The following is a 22368-nucleotide window of genomic DNA, read 5'->3' on the forward strand; positions in this document are numbered from 1 at the left end:
AGAAGAGGGCGTCTGGTCCTCTGACATTGCAGCTACAAGTGGTTGAGATGTTGGTGCTTGAAACTGAACTCAGGGCCTCTGACAAAGCAGATTGTCCTCTTAACCACAGAGCTGTCTCCAATCCCTAAAATTTTCACACACACACACACACACACACACACACACACACACACACTATATATATATATATATATATATATATATATATATATATATATATATATATATATATGTCACCTGTTCTGCATCTCAGCAGGGTTATTGATTTTTAATGTATGTTGTTCAACTTCAAATAATCTACGGGAAGAGCCCTGGTGGCCTTTCTTCTGTCTTTTCTTTCAGCAACAGTGACCATTGAGGGAAGGGGAGAGGACTGCTGATTCTTGTAGTAGAACTGTTCACCTACAGTGCCAGGCACTCTGAAACTGGTCAGAGGGAGCAGGAAAACCCGGTTGGGGCAGGTTCTTGTTATCTACTGCACACACCCCCCATGGTACACATCAGAGAACAGAGGAGGTGGCTGCAGCTAGACACACACAAGACCTCAGACCATTGCAGGGTTCATGCCCCACACCAACCTTTTTAGAACAGAGACTCCTTAGTTATTAGGACATCCAACAGACAGAGGTTTTGAATGTCAAGAGAAGTGGATGAGACCCAAACCCGGAAGTCCTTAGACTCCTCTATGACTGGGCTGGGGATGTGAACTGGTAGCTGCTTTGAGAAAGAGCCTGGTGTTTCTTAAAATGTTGAAGAGATGTACATCCTAGAAATTCCACTCCCTGCTATCGACTCGAGAGTAGTAGAAACATTTGCCCATGCCAACGCATACATAGGAAAAGTTCTGGCAAGAGTATCGACAGTAGTCCAGATATGGAAAGAGATATCCACCCACTGGAGGACAGATGAACACAGACTGTAAATAGGAACAAAGAAACTACTCATGCTCCCAAGTGTGGAACCCTGGAAGATATGCTAACTGAAGCCAGTCTCAAAGGTCTCATATTGCACGACCCCACTTACTTGAAACGCCCACAACAGGCAAATCTTAACAACAGAATGGAGATCAGTATATTCTAGGACCTCAGGGAAGCGGGTGTGAACCTTGATGGGTAAGACTTGGTGTGGGTTCTTTGGGGTGTCACTTTCTGGATTCAGTGACTCTGATGTGAATCACAGAGGTTGTGAGTGCCATCAATGCTTGCAAACATGCTAAGAGTCACACGGTAACGCACTGTGCATGAGTGTAACACATGAACTAGATGCAGACTGTCGGCCAAAGTCACCAAGTGACAGCGTAAGTAGAGGAGTTTCTAAGTGACTTTTCTGTCAGAGCACAAATATTACAGGAACATTCCTGTGTGGTAAAATTATAAAAAGGTTTCTTTTACCCCGCACTAGTGCCAGAACCATGGCTCCACATGACATCTGTTGGTTATTTTCATCTCAGTCAGCAAAGCGCCTTCACTGCTTTGCTTCAACCCATATCACACTGCTGATGGCTACTCTCTGAGCCTGGCAACAATCCCTCTACCCATCTAGTTCCCAAGGCAGGTTGCCACCATGCCAGACATACACAGCCCAATTCCATGGCGGACCAGTGTCCTGCCACCACACACTCTCTTGAACTCAATTAAATCGCCACATGAAATAACACACAACACAATAACCTCTGATCCAATTGATAAGATATAATTTGCTACCCAGACGTACAAAATCCTGTACGCATCTATCCTTTAAGAATATTCATAACAACTTGCAAATGTGCAGAGAGGAATCTTAACATCCACCTCCATGTTCTCTTGGCTGCTACCTCTCTAGTATCCTCTTCCTCTCTAAAACTTTTCTCCTGCCCATCCTTCCCTCTCATCCAATGACAGGCCTTCTATCTTGGACCTGCCTTCATAATGACATCATCCTACCTATGCCATAATTCACCCAAACTCGGGTTTCCCAGATAAACAGTCAGCTGGCACATCTGTCAGCCACCAGGTCATACCTACTGAGCTCCCACAGGGTACCTCGAAACCAGTCAGGGAAGGAATGATAGCATGTAATGCTGGCTGATTATGATTGATGTCATAGTTAATGTAGCATGAAGGCAACTAGAAGTCTTCTATCCCCTCGTACTGTGGGGAGCGGCACAGCATCATGGGAAACCAAAAAAGCATCCTTTGGCCAGGCAAAGTGGAACCTGTACTCATCCTGAGGAAGAAAACAGAGGCTGGGTCTGCACCATCGAGGGGGAAGGAGTCAAAGACCCCATGTCAAGAGGATAGAAGTATTCAGGCTTCAATTTGCATATAATTGCGTTAAGCTCCACTCATATGACTACAGGAAACGAACACATACTGAACACCTCCTCTGGGCAGAGTCCCAGTGTCCACACAATGAGAAGCCAGGGCATCCAGATGAGGCCAGAATACCTTTGTAACCCAGCAGGGGAGCATCCACATGATTCAGTGAGCCCTCCCCCCGCTGGGAGACTGAATTCTGGACCTAGGATCTTCCACACCTCTTGCTGTCTGTGCCACTGGGATTTAGTTCCTGAACCTCACCGAGCACTAATTCTCTCATTATTTATCAAGTGGAGCTAATGTTATCTGTCTTGCTTATCCCAGCAGAATCAGTCTCGTGGCCAAATGAGATAATGCATGAGGATTCGTTTTATTAGAGGACGAAAATATGCAGGTGGAGGCATTTTCTGTGGATCCTGCTGGTAAATGGCTCTCTGGAAGGTGAACGGAGATGGAATCTGCCCCTTGAACAACTGCTGAGGTACTACTGAAGGAGGAACGGGGCAAGCATGCTATTTGGGGAGGGGGGAAAGTACAGCTAAGAAAGAACGAAGCAAATCAGACCCTGCCCCTCAGAGACTGCATCTCAGCACCATATTGTGATGAGCATAGAAGCTTCAGCTATGACCTTGCGGGGCTCTCCGCCCCCATCCGCCAAGTCCCACCCAAGGAGCGGTGTTTGGAGTGGGAGCGATGGGTGCTTCAGCCTTCGATTCTCATGAAGAAGTTCAAGGAAGTTAAGTGCAAACAATGAAATGAGATTCAGACATCAGCAGTTGTCCTAGCACCCCAAAGGGAAATCCACTGACCTCCACTTTACAACACCTCACACCAGAGTAGGGCCAAGACTGTTATGGGGGCTGAAAAGGTAAAGGCGTATGAATGGCTCTGTGGACCACACTTATGCTGAGGTGGATATGATTTTCATGCCTTTGCCAGGCTAAGATCATGCAGTGGAGAACTAAATATGTTACAAAGACCCATGGAAAAATCGCTTCTCAGAGGCTTTATCAATAAGACAGAAATGCTTGCCTGTTTGTTTATTTATTGAAACAGAGCCTCCAGTCTCCCAAGCTATTCTCAGGTTTGCCAAGGATGGCCCTGAGCTTCTGATCCTCCTGCCTGCTCCTCCTGTGTGCTGAAATGACAGGCATGAATCTTGCCCTGTTGATTCGCCGCTGGTGCTGGAACCATGGGCTTCATGCATGTTCAGCTAGCACTCTATCAAGAGAGTCACATCCCTAGCCTTCTCTGGGGATTTTATAATAAAAAGAAGAGTTGATTTTATGAGAGTTGGCTAATGAGAGCACGACCTTAGAACATACTCTAGATCTCGGGGTAGAGAGATGGCGTTGCAGGGAAGACATTTGCCACTAAGACTGGTAGCCTGAGTTCTGGGAAGAGTTAATTGATTCCTTTGATCCGTACATGTATGCCATGGAACACAGACACACACACACACACACACACACACACACACACGCACGCACGCACACACACACACACACACACACACACACAATGTAATAACTAATTTAAATGCCCCCTATCCTTCTAGAACACATCTTTCAGCCTCACCCCTAGCAGGCTTCCAAATTCCCAAGATTTCCTTCCAAGATGCCATCTCTCCTCTCCCCTGGTATCCTGAACAACAGGGCTATTATCCTGATCACACACAATAAAGCTTCCACTCACCTGGGCACTAAGAAACTCCAACATGAACTCCATGTAACAGTCACTAATTCACAGAAAAGACACACTAGTCATGTCCTATTGCTGCCAGGTACCACAACTTCCTGCAAGTTTATACATTCAAAATATTGCTGGCATGTCGCCTTGCAAAAGTACAACGTGGACAGACTGGATTCCTCATTCGGTGTGTTGTAGGGCCCAAAGCAAGTGTCTGTCACCCTGCGGAAAAAGTCGGAGTTTGGCAGGGAACGTGCTTCAGGGCTCAATTCGATGTTTGAGACTTTTCTTCCATAGGCCTGTGCTCAGCCTGGTTTACCTTAAGTTTCCACAGCCTGATTTCTTCCTTCTACCCACAGTTTCTGTGTCTCCGAGCCCATGACAAACCCCTCCTGCTTCAAATCTGGTGTTTCCTCCCAGGGCATCTCTCTGGTTGCCTTTTCTAATTTTACTTTTAAGGACAGGTACAATAAGATAATTTGTTCCCAAGTAGATAATCCAAGCCAACCTCTTGTCAGTTTAAAGTCAACTGTATCCCTTCTACTCTGTAAAGTGGCATAACAAATGAATGTTTCTTATTACTATGGTCGGGGAGTGGGATGTCTGCCCTATTACCTATGTGCATGTCTGCCCGGTGCTGGAGTCTGCGCATGTCTGCCAGTGCTGGAGTCTGCGCATGTCTGCCCGGTGCTGGAGTCTGCGCATGTCTGCCCGGTGCTGGAGTCTGCGCATGTCTGCCAGTGCTGGAGTCTGCGCATGTCTGCCTGGTGCTGGAGTCTGCGCATGTCTGCCTGGTGCTGAAGTCTGTGCGTGTCTCCTGGTCCTGGAGTTTGCTCATATCTGCCTGGTGCTCAAGTCCTGGGAATGGCCTCATCTTCGTCCATCAACTCCCACTGCATCACCTTCCCTTCCACAGTCACTGCTCATCTTCTCTCAGGAATATTCCCAGTTCCCAAGACTCCAACACAGACCCTATGAAACTTTTGGAAAATAATTTGCCTTTTATTTAATGGAAAGAAAGTGTGTTCATTAGTTTTCTCATCGATATGACCAAATACTTGACAGAAGAAACTAAAGGAGGAAGGATTTATTCAGGGCGAAGGCATTGTGGAGTGAGGGTGGAGCCCACCACGGTGAGAAGACACAATGCTTGGGGTAGATTGGCTCAATTCCAAGAGGGTTTATCATGTGTCTTGCTCATATCACAGTAGCTCAGAAAACCCTGAGACTGAAAGCTGAACCTGGCTGTAAACACAATCAAGAATACAGCCATGTTCCACTTTCTCAGCACCCCCCCCCCTTGCCAAAGAACTGGGGATCGAGTATTCAACACACAGACTTGTGGGAAATTTCACATTCGAATCCTAACTGAAGAGAATGTTGTCAGCCGTTCGCCTCCTAGTCAGTCGCTGGCAAGTCACGTGGGCCAAGGAATGTTCTGTGCTGAAAGTCTCACTCCTGTCCCCCTAATCCAGGTCCTTCACTCAGAAGAGCTTTCCTGGACTATCAGCGCTGCCCTTCTGCCTCTCCTCTCCTCTAGTCCCTTGTGCTCTTTGGTCCTCCCACAACCCCCTTCATTCTACCTGCCTTTCTTGCAGTTAGCCTGCCCACTCTGGTTCATCCGAACCTTGCCCCTAGCTCTACCTCTACCTCACTGCACGACGCCAACCTCTTCCACCATGTGGGCAGTGACCCCTTAGCACTTAATTCTGAAGCACCATTCTAATTCCATAGCCTTACTGTCCTGACCGTGGCCATTTTTTTTTCACTGTACCTGCATATTCAGCCTTGCGGTTACAGTAACCCGCTGGCTCTCCTCATGTTCTGTCTTCTTCACATCGTCCCTTCCATCTGGATGTCCCTCATCTGTGCTCACAGTCCGTTGTGACCCCTTGCACACTGTACTCTGGGCTTTCCTCTAAACATCGCTTCTGCACCTGCTTACTGGCTACCACTGCTGGGCAAGCTTTCAAAGTCCAAGTTCGACATCTGCCACGTATTTCTTCTTCTTCTTCTTCTTCTTCTTCTTCTTCTTCTTCTTCTTCTTCTTCTTCTTCTTCTTCTTCTTCTTCTTCTTCTTCTTCTTCTTCTTCTTCTTCTTCTTCTCCTTCTTCCTCCTCTCCCTCCTCTTCCTCCACCTCCTCCTCTTCCTCCTCTCCCTCCTCCTCCTCCTCCTCCTCTTCCTCCTCCTCCTCCCTTCCAGGTTTGTCTCTGCAACCTTCTGGTGCCCTTAAACTCAGAAATTCCCTTGGGTGCTCCCCTCGAAGTGCAAGAGACAGCAAAATGCCCCTGTTATTACTCCCAGAGATCTTAACACATCTATCTTCTTCTTTCTTTCCCTAGAATACCTCACCAGCTTAAGCCTTAATCAACTAGGATTGTACTGGTTACTTTGCTCATTGCTGTGAAGTTACAGTAACAAACATAAGGTGGGGAAGGTTTATTTGGGCTTACACTTTGAGAGAATTGGTCCATTGCTGCAGGGAAAGCTTGCCGGGGCTAGGAGACTGAATCAGGTTGTGGGAAGTTCCTATCTCTTTCTAGAGATATTTTCTGGCATACATGTATTGGGTGTTTTGTTTTGTTTTGTTTTGTTTTGTTCTGTTCTGTTCTGTTCTGTTTTGTTTTTGCTCCCTTTGTCCTCTTTATTCAGTTTGTACCCTTAATGCATAGTATGATCACTTATTTCAGAGTAGAGTAGAACCTCCCTCCTCAGTTACTCCTGAATAGAAACATCCTCAGAAACAGTCCCCAGAGTAGGTTCCACTAATGTCCTATCCCGAGACTGCCCCACCTGAGAGTCGATCCCATATGCAGCCACCAAACCCAGTCACTATTGCTGATGCCAAGAAGTGAATGCTGACAGGAGCCTGATATAGCTGTCCTCTGAGAGGCTTTGCCAGAGCCTGACAAACACAGAGGTGGATGCTCGCAGCCAACCATTGAACTGAGAATGAAGTCCCCAGTGGAGGAGTTAGAGAAAGGATTGAAGGAGCTGAATGGGGTTTGCAACCCCAAAGAACAAGAATACCAACTAACCAGAACTCCAGGGACTAAACCACTACCCAAAGAGTACACATGGACAGACCCATGGCTCCAGCTGCATATGTAGCAGAGGATGGCCTTGTTGGGCACCAGAGGGAGGAAAAGCCCTTGGTCCTGCCTAGGCTCCATGCCCCAGTGTAAGGGAATGTCAGGGAAGGAAGGGGGAAAGGGGTGGTTGAGTGGGGAAACATTTTCATAGAAACAGGGGAGGGGGGATAGGATAGGGATATTGACAGGAAACCGAGAAAGGGGATAACATTTGAAATGTAAATAAAAATATCCAATAAAATAAAATAAAAATTCAGCCAAGTTGACAAACACAAGCCTCTAACCCGAGGCAGCCAGCGGGCCTCTCCCCTTTGCTGCTGAAGTTCATTGACCTGGGTAAAGAATGGTTGCCCTCTTCTCTGTTGTCCTGTGGGGATGCTGGCTCCTCCCTGTGTACACCCACGTTCCAGAGGAGATCACACCACACATGCTACCCACCCTCCCACACCACCCTTTGCCTCTCTCTGTCTCAGTTTCCCGTTCAGAGTGAGAACACCATAGCCTCCCTCCATCCCCGCCACACCACGCTCTCACTTCCACACACTTGACCTGCGTTGTCTGAAGGGCTACATCCCAGTTTCCATGGCTCCCCCAGCACCTCTGCCTTTAGGTTAGGAATTCCTGGTTTTCTTCTTGGACACAGTCCTATGTACGGTGCAGTTCCTAAAGGGCTTCTCTCTGACTTGCCGAGTTTTGTGTTATCATCTCCTTAACCCCATAACAGAATATGAGTTCCTAAGGCAGACCTGGGGCTCTGCATATCAGTGAAGTGGACACAGGGCGTCGAGGAGGGACAAGCAAGGCAAAAGCAGTGGTGTCGGCAGGCAGCAGCTAGGGACACTGAGAGGTCAACCCGAGCCAGTACCATGCTCATGGCGCAGAGCTCAGATTAGGCAAAGGGAACCTCCCTTAGTGCCTGCCTGTGCTCTCCCATCCCCAGCTGAAGCCCCCAGTCACCCAGAGCTGTTCTTCCTTATGACTCAGAAGGCTCGGGTGAACACATTTGGGCCTTCCTCTAGTGTTGGAAAACCGGTTATGGCTGCCTGGGGTGGACTGTCTGGATCTGAGCTGACCAAAGTCAAAATGCAAGCCATCAAAATCCTGCTCCAAGAATCAGTTTGAAACACTGCCCAATAGAGCGTTGCAGGCTGACCTGGAAACACAGCGGACAGCAAGTCTGTTTCTCTGCCTCATGCAGAGAATTTATCTTTGCTTCACTATTAAAACCGGAGCATACGCCTCCAATTTTTGCATTACTTTTATTTCTGCTATGTTTTTATAACGTATCTTCATATTGCTTTTAGTCCGAATGAGAGCTCGGGTAATTTGATTTTAAATCCCCAAAATATTAGGAGAACCCCAAGTTTCTTTTCAGGAGACATGAAAATGGTTCAGAGGAATAATTTAACCCAGGAACCGACAAAAAGAATTTCAAGAAGAAACGAATGTAAGCAAGAGAGGAAATGGGCTTGGCCGGTGGGGTTTGGTTCCTCAGAGACAACCCCTGAAGTTTCTGTCACAGTGAATGACCCAGTATATTGCCTTGTGACCCAGTATCGTGTTGTTCGTGCCTGCTTCCTCTCAGAGGCAGAAAGACATGGGGAAAAGCACCCATTTCCTCAGAAAAGGGGCCACCGATGATGCGTTGGAGCCTGGCGAGGGGTGCACTCATGTTAGCTGTGAACCCATGGATGTCGCCACCTTTGGAGCACTGCAGACTCTGGAAGCCCAAGCAAGTGTGTGTCTACAGGGAAGGTGGTGGGGCTCTGGCCTTCTGTTTAAGGAGAGGACTGGATTGAGAACAGTCAGTCATATGCTCACTGCTTGCCTGAGGAGATCCCGGGGTCCGAATTCTCCCTATCGGTGCCTGAAGAGCTTTCCAGCAGTGAAGCCCCAGATGGCAGCCGTGAGGCTGTACTCTCTGTCGTTGGTCATGGAGCATCAGAGACAGTCCACAGGCAGCCAGAACGAGTCTCAAGTCCGGATCCTAATGGGACTGTGTTAAAAAGCAAATTTATAAAGAAGAAGAAGAAGAAGAAGAAGAAGAAGGAGGAGGAGGAGGAGGAGGAGGAGGAGGAGGAGGAGGAGAAGGAGAAGGAGAAGAAGAAGAAGAAGAAGAAGAAGAAGAAGAAGAAGAAGAAGAAGAAGAAGAAGAAGAAGAGAGAAGAAGAAGAAGGGGAAGGAAAAAGAACAATTATAATTTACCAACTCAAACACAAAAGTATGGGCTTTAAGGTGGACATGGCGGGATTAGGGAGCACAAATTCCAGCACTTGGGAGACAGAGGCATGAAAATCAAGACTTGAAGATCATCCTGCATCTCATGGCCAGCCTGGGCTACATGAGACATTACCCTCCTCCTTCCCCCACACACACACTTAACAGGAGCTGGCCCACGGTCAGACACTCAGGTGGACAGAGCCAGGAACAGCACAAGAAGGAAGAGAGAAGTTCATCAGAGTCCCGTGGCTCTGAATCTGGAATCACCCCAGGCATGCAACCTCCATGGTTAAGGGATAAAACTAGTGTTAATTCTGTCCACTCAGCAATAGTGGCTTCTCCCACTCTCCTGAGGAGGGAAGCCATCGTTCCACTGTTATAACCAGCAAGAGTCTTCCTTCTCCACACATATCAAGGTCCTCACCATGTTTCACCCACACCACGAAAGAATCCATGAGCATGTTCTCTGAATAGAAAGTTTGCATGTACACGTAAATCGTGGCCCAATTTTGTAACCCAAACACACGCTCCCTTAGCACAGTTCTTTGAATGATCACAGAATTAAAAGGTTGGGTCCTTCCTGTGCAAGCATATGTTTAGCACAACTGGGTTCAAATCCATGTCACATGGGGGGTGGGGGGCTGGTACTTCCTCTCAAGGATGGCCTCTGTACACTGGCTGCTCACACGATCGACACCAACCATTTCCACGGTTCTTTGGAGTGCATAATGAGTTGAAGGAAAAGGGGTTGTGCCTAAAGCAGTGCTAGGAAGAGGTGAGACCAAGCTGTGCCATCGGTTGACTGGGCTCTGCAGGAGAGGACCGATGAGGGCACCGGCAGAGTAAGGAAAGACCTTGGGCAGCCTGTGATACAGCACCAGAGAGCTAAGAGCGTCATGAAGAACATGTATGAAGTCGGCAAACTGTCTTACCAGAAGAGGTGCGAATAGCTGGTGTCTGTCTGCCTGCCACCCCACCTACCGACCTGACCTGTGTCTCCTGTTCTGTGAGCCTCTAGGAGTCACAACCATCTATAGAACCCCTAGCTCCAAGGCAGTGACTGTAGTGCCAAGGAGGGGCCTTACTGCTTTTCCAGGAGGTGTGCTGACAGAACTAGGAACTCAACAGGAGAGTCCAAATGAACGGAAGCCACCAAGACTAGGAGGACACACAATGAGAGAAGACAAGAAGCGTCTGCCAGAATGCTCTAGCTGGCTCTCTTCCCTGACCCTCTACACAGCACCTTCCAGCCACTTCTACCACCCTGGTATAAAATGCTGTGACTGCTTCTATGGTGACATAAACTGAGACACCAGTGGCTCCTGGTTAGTGGGTACCTTGCTGGACTTGGGGGGTGTGGTTCTCAGGAATCACCTGCCACCTTTCCTAATATAAACCCGTCACATGTTCCTCAACCCCAAGGTCCCCACAGCCAATCTCTCCTAGATGTGACCTGCTCCCAAGATAGAGTAAAACAAATAAATAAATCATGATAACAATAAGACGTGCTTCGATGAACACAGTAGAGGTACTGAAATGTGCCCATGGCAATTACATTCTGGCCACAGTGAGTTTTGAACACAGATGTACAGGCACCTGCTAGGAGCAGACCATCTTTGAAAGCCACGCCACTATTTTGCAAGCGGGCAGAGCCAACATGGCAAACAGGTTGCTTCAGTGCAAGCCCTCTGCGTGCTATGTGAGCACAGTCTGAGACAATTTGAAAATCTCTCTGCAGCTATTCAGAATGCTGCATTTAGAAAGGTCTGGAACCCCACCAGTTCATTTACTTCGCCCAGTGCTGGGGTTTCTAGATAGAGTCTAACACATTGAGGCTGATACTTTAGTGCTTAACGAGATCTTCAGCTCTCTAATGGTAAGTTTTTACAATAGAAAACACACACGTCCATTTTTATTTCCATTCTATAACCAAGTAAAGCACTGCTGGCTCTCGTCCTCTTCTGTGTTCTCTAGTGGACACACATGTGCCTTACCAGCGTCCATGTTTTCACACCAATTACGACAAGGGCTGGTTCCCAGTTTGGAAAGCCCTAAGCTTCAGTGTCATCACACGGGAGGACATGAGCAACTCTCCCTCATCCCTTTCTCTAGTCTCAGGGGAAGCTGATCCACAACGGAGAGCTACAGTGCCTAGTTCAATCAAGATTCGCAGTATTGACAGGTGCCTTCAGCAAAGCTCAAAATTTCCAATTATTGGTTCAATATCTGCTGTCAGTACCTGGCGTATGGCTGAAGCTTCCAGAGACTGTGTGTTGTGAGGCCTGCGTTACTTTGCAAAGGTCTGAGCCACTCAGAGTACCCACATGGAGACCAGGCAGGTTCGAGTGCTAATAGTACGGGTTCTAGCATGTTCCCATATCCCTGTACCTCTTGGCATGTCAGACAGGCTCTGTGCTCATATCAGGAGTCAAGACACCTTCCAGAAGAACAGGCTGGTTGGTACCGTGAGAAGCACAGTCACACCATTTCACTAAGTATATAATTTAACATGCTTACAAGCGGTGGGCTGTGCCCTAATGGAGTTCCAAGCAATCTCAGCTCTCAAGACCCTGAGGCAGGAGGATTTTGAGGCTGAGACCCTACTTGAATAAACAAAACTAAAAGGTAGAAAGGGGGGAAGGAAACATAGAGGAGTGAGAAAAATGTTGATTCTAAACTGGGCAGACCAGGCTGGGTCTCACTTTCCCAGATCCTGGGCATGTCCTCTGAGCACGAGAGCTCACACACACACACACACACACACACACACACACACACACACACACACTCTCACACACTCACACACTCACACAAACACACAAACTCACACACTCACACATACACACAAACACTCACACACGCACTCACACACACATTCACACACACAAACACACACACTCACACACAAACACACTGACACACACACTCACACACAAACACACACAAACACACACAAACACACTGATACACACACACACTCACACACACAAACACACACAGAGATAAAAAGCTGTAGGCATTGGGCGTCCTTGCTGATCATAAAAAGCGTGTGACATCCCGTCAATATCTAATTGCATTAGTTATTCTGCCTGGGTTCCAGGAACGCTGATGGAGAGAACCCTCTGTATTGATCAACCCTCTGAAATCCCACATCCACTGTTTACTGAGCTGGTCAATTATCATTGAATTTTTCATTTTGAGTTGAAATGGAAAATTAACAAAAATCAAGAAAATTTAAAACCTATTACTAATGAATTAAGGAGGACTGGGCTTTTACATCATGCGCTTACCTCATGGTCTTTGCTTGTTTTCTACCTAGATGCTTTACAGAAATGGATCCCAGCACCACTGTCTCAGTTTGTCTGCATCTTGTCCCTTTACCTTTTCCTGTCCAATAAAACAGAACATAAGAACAGTATTAACTTTCTTGTTATAATTGCCAGAATACTGAAAGCTTCCACGAGACGTCCATGATAAATTTTATCTGTCAAAGTGAATAAGCTGTTTTTTTTTAAGTACCTATCGACAAAAAAATTGCATATGACTCATAATTTTTCAAGGAGCAGTAAACATTTTTAAATGAAATGAATTTGCGGGTCTTGAAATTGGAAAAAGAGAAATTCATAAAACATGATTTTCTGGCTAGGCAAGAGCACCGAGTCCAACCCCCCTGTTAGACATAAACTAACAATAGAACTGTAGAGGCCTTTAAAATATGCATGGCCCAGAAAGGGACAGAGAAGGGTTGAGGACAGTTCAGGCAGTGAGGACCAAGGGCTTGTGTGTCTGAGAGAGGCCTGGTCTTTAGGGTTGTATTGATTGCATGCTTAAGAAAAGTTATACGGACAGAGAATGGAAAGAAAGATAGCTCCGAGAAATGGGAGGCATCTCTGCGATAGTCCAGCGGTTAAGCTGAAGGAGGTTATCAGTAAGTAAGCTCTCAGAACCACACCTACCCTGTGGTGACCCCTGTCCCTGCAGAATGCAGTCTGGACCCTGCCTTTTTGGTGGCAGCAAAGTTGCTTTTGAGCTCTGAGACTTGAGGAAAACCTGTGTGATCCAGCAGAAGACAGCAGGGAGATTGGGTGTGAGGGAGGAAGCACAATGGGTGTGAGCTGTAAAATCACCTTGCTGACTGGAGTAGTCGGGGAGAGATTGCTCAGCCCCAGGAAACCACTCTCTGGCAAGGGTAGGACACTCTTTAATTTTGCTCAATCTTGTTTGTAGAGTGCAGGATGCACAGAACAGGACTCAGGGATGGACTCCTTTCCTGGGACCTCTTTAGTTCCCATGCGACATCCTAGAAAGGCGGGCGGTTCCTTGTGAGATCTTTTATTTTATCATTCCTTCATTTTTCTAATCAAAAGTAATGGGGGCATAGTTTCTTTTTAATAATTGTCTGCTGTGGCTGAAAAAGTCAACAAAAAGAGCAGTCTTAATTGCTTTAAAGGGGCCCAATCAGATTGTAATTTGCCTTATAAACCACGTCACTAGGACCGAGATTTACAGCAAGGCTAGATCTTTAAATATACTGTATATCACCTGCCTGATGGTCATGCAATTAAGGATCTGGACATGAGGAACAATGCACCACCAAGAAAATCACTCTCAGAAGGGAGCTTGGGATGTCAGGGAAGACGAAAATTGCTCAGATCTTGGGGCAGCATGATTTCAATGCTGCGTACCCTGTAAGATTGAATCCCCAAACATCCCACCTCTGCAGCACCGTCATTCTGGTCAACACAGGTAGAAAGGAAGAATGCATTAAATGACATGGGAAGCAAAACTTTAATCAGGCAACAGGAGTGACTCTGTGCAGACTCAACTAGATACGAGATTTTTTTTTACAGTCTTTAAACTCATCATCATTGTCTTATTCCGTGTGTACATGGTATGTATTTGTGTGCTCTGATGCACATGTGTGTGCACATGGTATGTGTGTGCCCTGATGCATGTGTGTGTGCACATGGTATGTGTGTGACCTAATGCACGTGTGTGTGCACATGGTATGTGTGTGCCCTGATGCACGTGTTTGTGCACATGGTATGTGTGTTACCTGATGCATGTGTGTGTGTACATGGTATGTGTGTGTGCCCTGATGCACGTGTGTGTATACATGGTATGTGTGTGCTCTGATGCACATGTGTGTGCACATGGTATGTGTGTGCCCTGATGCACGTGTTTGTGCACATGGTATGTGTGTTACCTGATGCATGTGTGTGTGTACATGGTATGTGTGTGTGCCCTGATGCACGTGTGTGTATACATGGTATGTGTGTGCTCTGATGCACGTGTGTATGCACATGGTATGTGTGTGACCTGATGCACATGTGTGTGTACATGGTATGTGTGTGCCCTGATGCACATGTAGAGGTCAGGAATAATCTTTGCACTTGATGTTTCATTCACATATCAAGGGTTCCAGGGATTAACTCATGTCCTCAAGTGTGCAACAAGTGCCACCCTCTGAACCATCTCTGAAACGGCCCTTAGATCTTTGCAGTAAAGTGTTGGATACAAAGATAAATGAGGAAATCTGATCAGAATTCTGCTTGTCAATTTCTGCTCCATCCCTCCAGTATTTTGATTCATTGAGATATTAGCTTCTCAGGCTAATTTCTTAGAATTTGACCCTGAACCCATCATAGTATGTTCGCAGAAATAATCAGACTGTTGTGTGGCTTGTCCAACATGGTTGCCTTTGTATGGACTGGGTTCACTTGAAGACATCAGTATGAAGCTTTAGGCCTAAGGATTCAGAAAGAAGACTGATGGCCAGAGGGGTTCGTCTCACTCCTGGACTCCCAGAATCTGAGAGATGGAGAATGGAGAATTTCTAATGCTCCAGGCCAACCCGGAGTAGATAGTGATTTGCAGCCCAGCAGAGGCTGGGCAGTGAGGCCCTGCACAAACAAACAGCACAGCCCTCAAACAACAAAAGGAAAGAGACTTAGCTGTTTTCATCGCCAATACACTGATGCTTTGGTAGGTCTAATTCAGATCAAATCATAATGTAAGTGTGGTTTGTGCTATGGTTTGCTCATTGCTCCTCCAAGCCTTCAGCTTCCTGCATCCTGGGCAATTTCCCCTTTTATTCTATCCTTCACTCCTTACACAAAGACAAGAAGAGAATAGGTACGTACGTAAGACAAGCTCAGTGAACACATGAATGAAATTAACTTCCACTTATTTCTCCAAATAGTCCATGTCTCGGGTTACCGTTCTTATTCATATTACTACTGTGCCACATATGATGTGTGTATATTGAACATGTCTGTGTGTAATGTTTGTACATAATCATTACATATGTGGTTTTGTGTAGAAATGTGTGTACAAAACATATACACAGGAATAAGCCAAAAAATTGCATTAGCCATTGAATCAGGAACCAATGTGTTTGTGAAAGGGTAGGCTAGCCATTCATGTGAATTCGTGTGTGTATAATGGATTTTGCATACAGTACATTAAGCGCTATCTTCTCAATATACAAATATGATCACTTGCCATTTTTCCCTTTGCATAAGAACTGAAGAATATCCGTGTGCCAATCAAAGTTGGGGAAGCAGAGAGCGTCAGAAACATTAACAAGAGGATGCTAAGCCATATTTTCTTTTATAAAAACACCCACTACAGAAGCATCCAGACTAGGGGCAGAAATCCTGAAGGGCCTGTGTACCCTGAGTACCCGGCCCAAGGCCACCTCTGGCTGAATGAACAGCTTGCAACATCAGTGACTGTCCTCCCCTCTCCTCCCCTCCACTCCCCTCCCTTCCTCTCTCCTCTCCTCCCTTCTCCCCTCCTCTCTCCCCTCCCCTCTCCTCCCCTCCACTCCCCTCCCTTCTTCTCTCCTCCCCTCTCCTCTCTCCCCTCCACTCCCCTCCCTTCTTCTCTCCTCCCCTCTCCTCTCTCCCCTCTCCTCCCCTCCCCTTCCCTCCGTCCCCCTCTCCTCTCCTCTCTTCCCCTCCACTTCCCTCCCTTCCTCTCCCCTCCCCTCCCCTCCCCTCTCTTCCTCTTCCCTCTCCTCCCCTCCCCTCCCCTCCCTTCCTCCCCTTCCCTCCCCTCCCCTCCCTTTCAATCCTAGTCTTTAGTGACAATATATCAAGTAACTTAGGCTGTCCTCAAATTTTTTATGAAGCCTAGGATGACTGGTTCTGAACTCCAGATCCTTGTGCCTCACCTCTTCCAAGTGCCGGGGCTTCGAATGTGTTTACGACTTGCTTTAGTGTAGGCCAGACTTAGATCAGGCTCCCGTGGGCAGAAGAAAAACAAAACAAAACAAAAACAAAAACAAAAGCAAAACCCACGCTGGCCCCCGCCTCCGCTCAGATTCCTGTACTATGAACATTTTGTGGTCTAAAGGAGCTGCCTCTTCATGAGGCAGACCACAGCTTTCACCTTAAGCAATCCCCGGTGTGACTCCTTCTCCATCAAACCCCAGGAAATGGGTCCGTGACTTGACTGCTTTTCCTCCTTTTTGTCTTGTTGTTACTTCTGAGGCTTGCTCTGCAATGGGATTCCATCCATGGCTCCAAAAATGCTTTTAGGTAGCAGAAGCTGAATCAAATTATTTTTTAAAAATTTATTCTTCAGACCGTCTTTATACTGTGAATTGTCGGGCCAAACACCGACACAGTCTACAGAACCCCGGTTCAATATGAGCTTTTCCAAACCTTATTCCTCTGCAGTGACACCTGATATAGCAATGGCACCCAACACTGCTTTTGAATGTGACAGCAAGCTCAGGGCTGAGGATCCTTCCGCCTCAGTGACAGAGGTGACAGAGCTGTTCTGTGAGCAGGACTGGGAGGTGTGGTCTTTGCCTACACTTCAGGTGGCCCTAAACAAGGCATTGCTTGAGACACTAGCTTGAATGTTTTCTTTTCCTTCCGTCCCCTTTCGTTAATGACCTGGCAGTTATGCTCATGTAGAAAGAAAGGACAGGAAGAGGAGGAGTTGTAGGAGGAGTCCCCAAGGAGCTGCCCACCCAGCTGCTACCTCCTTCCCCACTTGTACCTGGGCAGTGGAGGTCCCTGTCCTGAGACCAAAGGTCCTTTTGTCCTCTGCTGGCATGAGGCCTGGGCCACTTGCCTGTCTGCCTTACCGTCTTCTGAGGAAAAAATCCCAGGTGCATAGATTTTGCTGTGGATACTAAGCAAATTTGGGGTTTCAGATAGAGGCCTGGGTGTCAATTTAAAATTGAAACTTGGAAGTGAATTTGCAGAGTCAACGTATCTTAAAGTAATGAGGCACCGGGAAGGACGGTGTGGCTCTGCGGTCATTCTCACACCTGTGTCTGAAGCTCATCTGTCGTTCATTAGAGCAAATCTCAAATACATGTATTTCACTCAGGAAGAGCATTGTAAACCCCCTCCCACATACCACTAATCCTTTTGTGTGTAGGGGGCACATCCTTAGACATTTATGAACCCGAATTATATTTTTAATTTTTCCCCTGGGACTATTTTTTTCCCAAACAATATACACTATTCTGTAAAGCGTCAAGACCCCTAATGGAGGCTTCAAAACCACGGCCGCAGAAACTCACGACACTCACAATGCCTAGGAGACTAGAGAGCCAGGTTATAAAGAAAGTGTTTTCCTTTTTACCCGGTTCCAGCAGCCACTGCGCTATCTGGAACACCAAGGTTAATATATCATGACTTAAGTGACCATAAGTATGATTGTCATTTTCGTGGATCTTTGTAACTGGAGATTCATACCTACGTCGTTAACAAGCGACAGGGCTCCTAGGGTGGATCACACAGAAAGTGGAGCTCTGTAGCAGGCCACAGGGTCTGTTGCTCAGATTCCAAAGTCATCACCCCAGAAACTCACTCGGCCACACTCACCTCAGCTCCGCGGCGCATTTCAGAGCAATGCTGCCACCTAGTGGCAGAAATCCTAGCAGAAGGCTCAAACTGCCCTCCCCTGGATTTCTAAGAGGTTTGAAGGCAGAGATGGCACGCGGATGCTCGCCCGAGCTTATGTGCACCGCAGGGTCCTCAACCACCACAGCACAGGGTGAGGGCTGAGCTGGCCCCGGGAGCATCGCCACTCTGCAGGCCTGACTGTGAGAGCCCAGAACATGCCCGCGTTGTCCTGACGGAGCACGGTGGGCCGAAAATCTCCAACACATAACACACGGTTGTTGCTTAAATGCCATTGAAATAGATTTTTAGGAAAATTCAACATTCAGAGCCCGACCCCTGGCCGCTTCGGGCAGAAACCTGTGTCGAAGCTGTGAGCGAAGATAACAATACCGACCGCATTCTTAATTAGCACTGAGAACAGCTACGGAGCGATGGTGGCGCTCCGGAACCCTTCTCCAGGTTCCCTAGTCACGTACCGCTGCGAGCGAGCGAGAATTCCAGAAGCAGAAGCCGAGATGCGGTTGTCGCTTCTGCTGCTAAAGCCTCAAGCCCTTTGAGCTTCAGAGCTCTGTACCAACACCTCACAGCCACGGAGCAAACAAATCAGAAACCACCCCTTCTTACTCGATAGTGTGCTTTGTAAAGATTCGCAAAGGAAATGTAACTTACACTGACCATTTTAAATATCAAAACAAATCTTAAAAGGGATTTTTATTATACTTCGTAGAATTTAAATTTTTTACAGCTAAAGACCTTATCCATTGAATATTTAATATAAACAAAGTGCGTGGTTTTTTTAATTCATCCCCAAACTAAAAATATATTAATAACCAACGACTCAGGTTAGTGGAGATTTTTCTTAGGGAAATGAATGATTATGCTATACACTTACTTATGAATAAACTATTACTAGAAAAATTTAAAAAATGACATATACGCACTTGTTGGTATACATTTTAATCTACTATAGCTACTTATGAAAATTAGAACCGCAATTATAGGGGAGAGTAATGCAACATTATAAACATTATGTGTAACCAACTTTCCCCAGGCTAAATTTGTTTAATTTTCTATTAAAAATACTGTTCGTAAGATGTTAAACTGGTGGCAATGTATTCAAAATATTTTATCTTATGTTCACTTAGATGGGTAGCGAGAGCTTTGATACTATTCTCAAAATTTACACAATGCCAATTTGTAATGCATTTGCCCATGAGTTCACAGGGCTGCAGAGCCTGCTCTTCTTAAGGTAAGTGTGCTGTGCTGTTCTGTTACACGTGTGTTTAACTTTGCTCTGGGCTATTGGGCATCGTGATCATGAGAGAGAAAACACCCCTTTCTCACAGGTCGTTTTGTGAGCCAGGATGTGCAAGAGTCTGGATTTTTCTGCAACAGAAAGGGATTGTAAACATTGTAAACCAGAGGCTCCCAGCCTCCTGGGTGTTAGGTCCCCATTCTGAACACCCCTTCTCCAATGGGTTAGAGTTGGTTGCCCGTGATCTTATTTTAATGTAGGGGGTTTCTTGGGGGAGGGGGCACGGCCCCGTCGGGTAAATGGATTTGCTGTGACTGAGTCTGAGGATCTTTTTGAGCTCCAGTCTTCCCTGGGGCTTTGGGGATGACCACACCTAAGCAAGCAAGGACAGGAAAGGATTGTTCTGCAAGAAGTCTTCGCCAGTCTCTAAAGGCAGTGTGCTACTGTGGAGTGCGCTCTTCTGCGCAGGCTCCCCATGCAGAACAGTTTCTTGAAACTGCAAGGGATGCCGGGAGGGAAAGGGAATTACAATATCCAGGCTTCCGGTGTCATAAAGCACTTGTGTCTTCAGCTTAAGGGACAGCGGCATGTCACGTTCCTGAAAGGCAACTTACTGACCCTGTTGGTGGAGGGGTGAGAATGTCATCGTGTCCCTGGCCGAAGAGACAGCACCAGGGACTCCAGCTAGGTCAAGGGTCATAGCAGGCCAAGCACACAGCAGAGCCAACGGCTTTTTGAAAAATTAACGTAACAACAGTCTCACCTGGATTCCAGTTTGGAAGGGGTATAAATTAGCAACTTTAATGTTCAATAGAATTTTAGGAAAGAAATTAACGCTGCATTTACAATGCCCATGTGTTTGTTTATTAGTACATCTTAGCCATTTGCATAACCATGTCTATATGACTTCTGCCCTTTTAATAACTTAATACTTATTTAACTTTAAAGTATATACTTAAACTATGGTCAAAATGTGTTAGGAATATATCAAAGGAAGCAGACATTTATAGAACAGTGTCATTCTCGAACAGTGTCATTCTCGGCTTAAGACATATTTAGTGTGACGACAGAGTGACTATTTTCTTAGCGGTTACAAAGTGAAACTCCCTTTTTTTTAAAAAAAAAAAATCTCTATCAGTTTAAACTCCACAATTTCCAACATTGTCTGCCACCGCAAACATTTTGTAAAGCCCTTCTCTGGTTGTGGTATGGTGAATAATTTATTCAACAGCAAGGCACGGATTTTAATTGATAGCGTTTAGTGAACCTTCTAAATTTGTAAAACGTTAGCCTTCTTCAGCGTCTAAGAAATGCCAATGTCTATTTTTACACTCCTGCCTCTACTTAACAGAAAGCCAAATGCCTCACCCCGCAGCTGCCGAAGCTGCCAACACCAAAGCCTGCTATTGTCCCACCTACGGTGTCGTGGGAGTGCTGCTGGGTGTCGGCTCTAGATTGGTGTATATTCTATTTGATGTTACTGTGGTCAAAGGGGAGGCATCTTTTAACAGCAGGATACACTGAGGACTGCCAAGTGTTTACAGAGGGTGGGTTCCACTAGGCCTGAGCAAAGGTCACAGTAAAAACTGTCTTGTCCAATACATGTTAACACAAGCTGGAATTTCAGTAGATAGATAGATAGATAGATAGATAGATAGATAGATAGATAGATATAGATAGATAAATAGATAGATAATAGAGATAGACAGACAGATAGATGGTAGATATGATAGATAGAGGATAGATATAGACAGAGATAGATAAGTGATAGATGATAAAGATAGATAATAGACAGATAATAGATAGATAATAGAGATAGACAGATGGTAGATATGATAGATAGATGATAGATATAGACAGAGGTAGATAAGTGATAGATGGTAGAGATAGATAATAGATAGATAGATAATAGAGATAGACAGACAGATAGATTATAGATATAGACAGAGATAGATAAGTGATAGATGATAGAGATAGATAATAAAAAGATAGATAGATAATAGAGATAAACAGACAGATACATGACAGATAGATATAGACAGAGATAGATAAGTGATAGATGATAGAGATAGATAGAAAGATAGATAGATAGATAGACAGACAGACAGACAGACAGACAGATCCATGTGAAACCTGGATGCTTGAGGGATACATTATGAGACTGAGGATGCTCATTCCCCTTTGAAAGACTCTCTATCCAGTAAAGATATGTTCTCTGATTCTGACCTTGTATTTTATATTATAAAATGTCCATGCAAGTGAGTTACAAATCTTTAGTAGGAAGTATAACACTTTCACATACCACTCAATCTAATTAAAAATATCATTAGTGGAAAATTATGGGGACATGGCTAGATTCCTGCTCTCCATAATTCAGAGGAAGCAAGACGAGGAGATCATTTCTGCCTTTTGACCTTAAACACGTGTCCAGGGACTAATGCACCAGCAGCCATGGTGGCACTGGGGGTTGTGGGGCTGAGTAGACTATCCTCTCTCCTGAAGTTCCACAGTGTAATCAGTACACCGGCTCTGTTGGGAAGACCTTACATCTGGCATGCTCGGGCATACTTATCATGAAGAGGTAACCGCAGCGCGCCTTTCTTCAGAGCACAACTGAGAGACATCTCAGCTATTCGGACTCCCATCCCTCCAGGTTAAGTAGGTGTGTGTATAAATCCCCACCAGCTGTGTGTGCACCGTCCTCTGGGCCTTTACGGTGCTCAGCAGTCCACAGGCTTGCCGAGCCACTTCCTGTGCATCGCCCCTGGTGACTTGACCCCACCGTCCAGATGGGAGAGCTGCTTCACGTCCTTTCTAGCACTTCACGACTCTGAGCTGAGAGCAGTTACAGAGACCCAGGTTCAGGTCCTGCTGTGGCTCTCTGAACATCCAGAAAGTAGGCAGAGAGGGGACCTTGGGGCTAGCCCTGCCACCCTATCTGTGT

At 46.2% G+C, this 22368-nt stretch overlaps 1 long non-coding RNA gene across 2 annotated transcripts; it reads right to left on the reverse strand.

Moving 5' to 3' along the window:
- Nucleotides 1-8320: 8320 nt before the first annotated feature.
- LOC102548626 (uncharacterized) lies at nt 8321-18808 on the reverse strand. Of its 2 annotated transcripts, none has more exons than XR_015643151.1 (3): nt 18646-18808; nt 12590-12686; nt 8321-9075 (listed from the first exon to the last, which is right to left on the reverse strand). It is a non-coding gene; the product is annotated as an uncharacterized LOC102548626 (long non-coding RNA). The 2 variants fall into 2 exon arrangements; XR_015643152.1 differs by lacking the exon at nt 18646-18808 and adding an exon at nt 13256-13370 and having other exon boundaries at nt 8325-9075.
- Nucleotides 18809-22368: the final 3560 nt, after the last annotated feature.

Source organism: Rattus norvegicus, chromosome 18 (genome assembly GCF_021556685.1).
Source record: "Rattus norvegicus strain SHRSP/BbbUtx chromosome 18, alternate assembly SHRSP_T2T, whole genome shotgun sequence".
In the NCBI taxonomy this organism is placed as follows: Eukaryota; Metazoa; Chordata; class Mammalia; order Rodentia; family Muridae; genus Rattus; species Rattus norvegicus.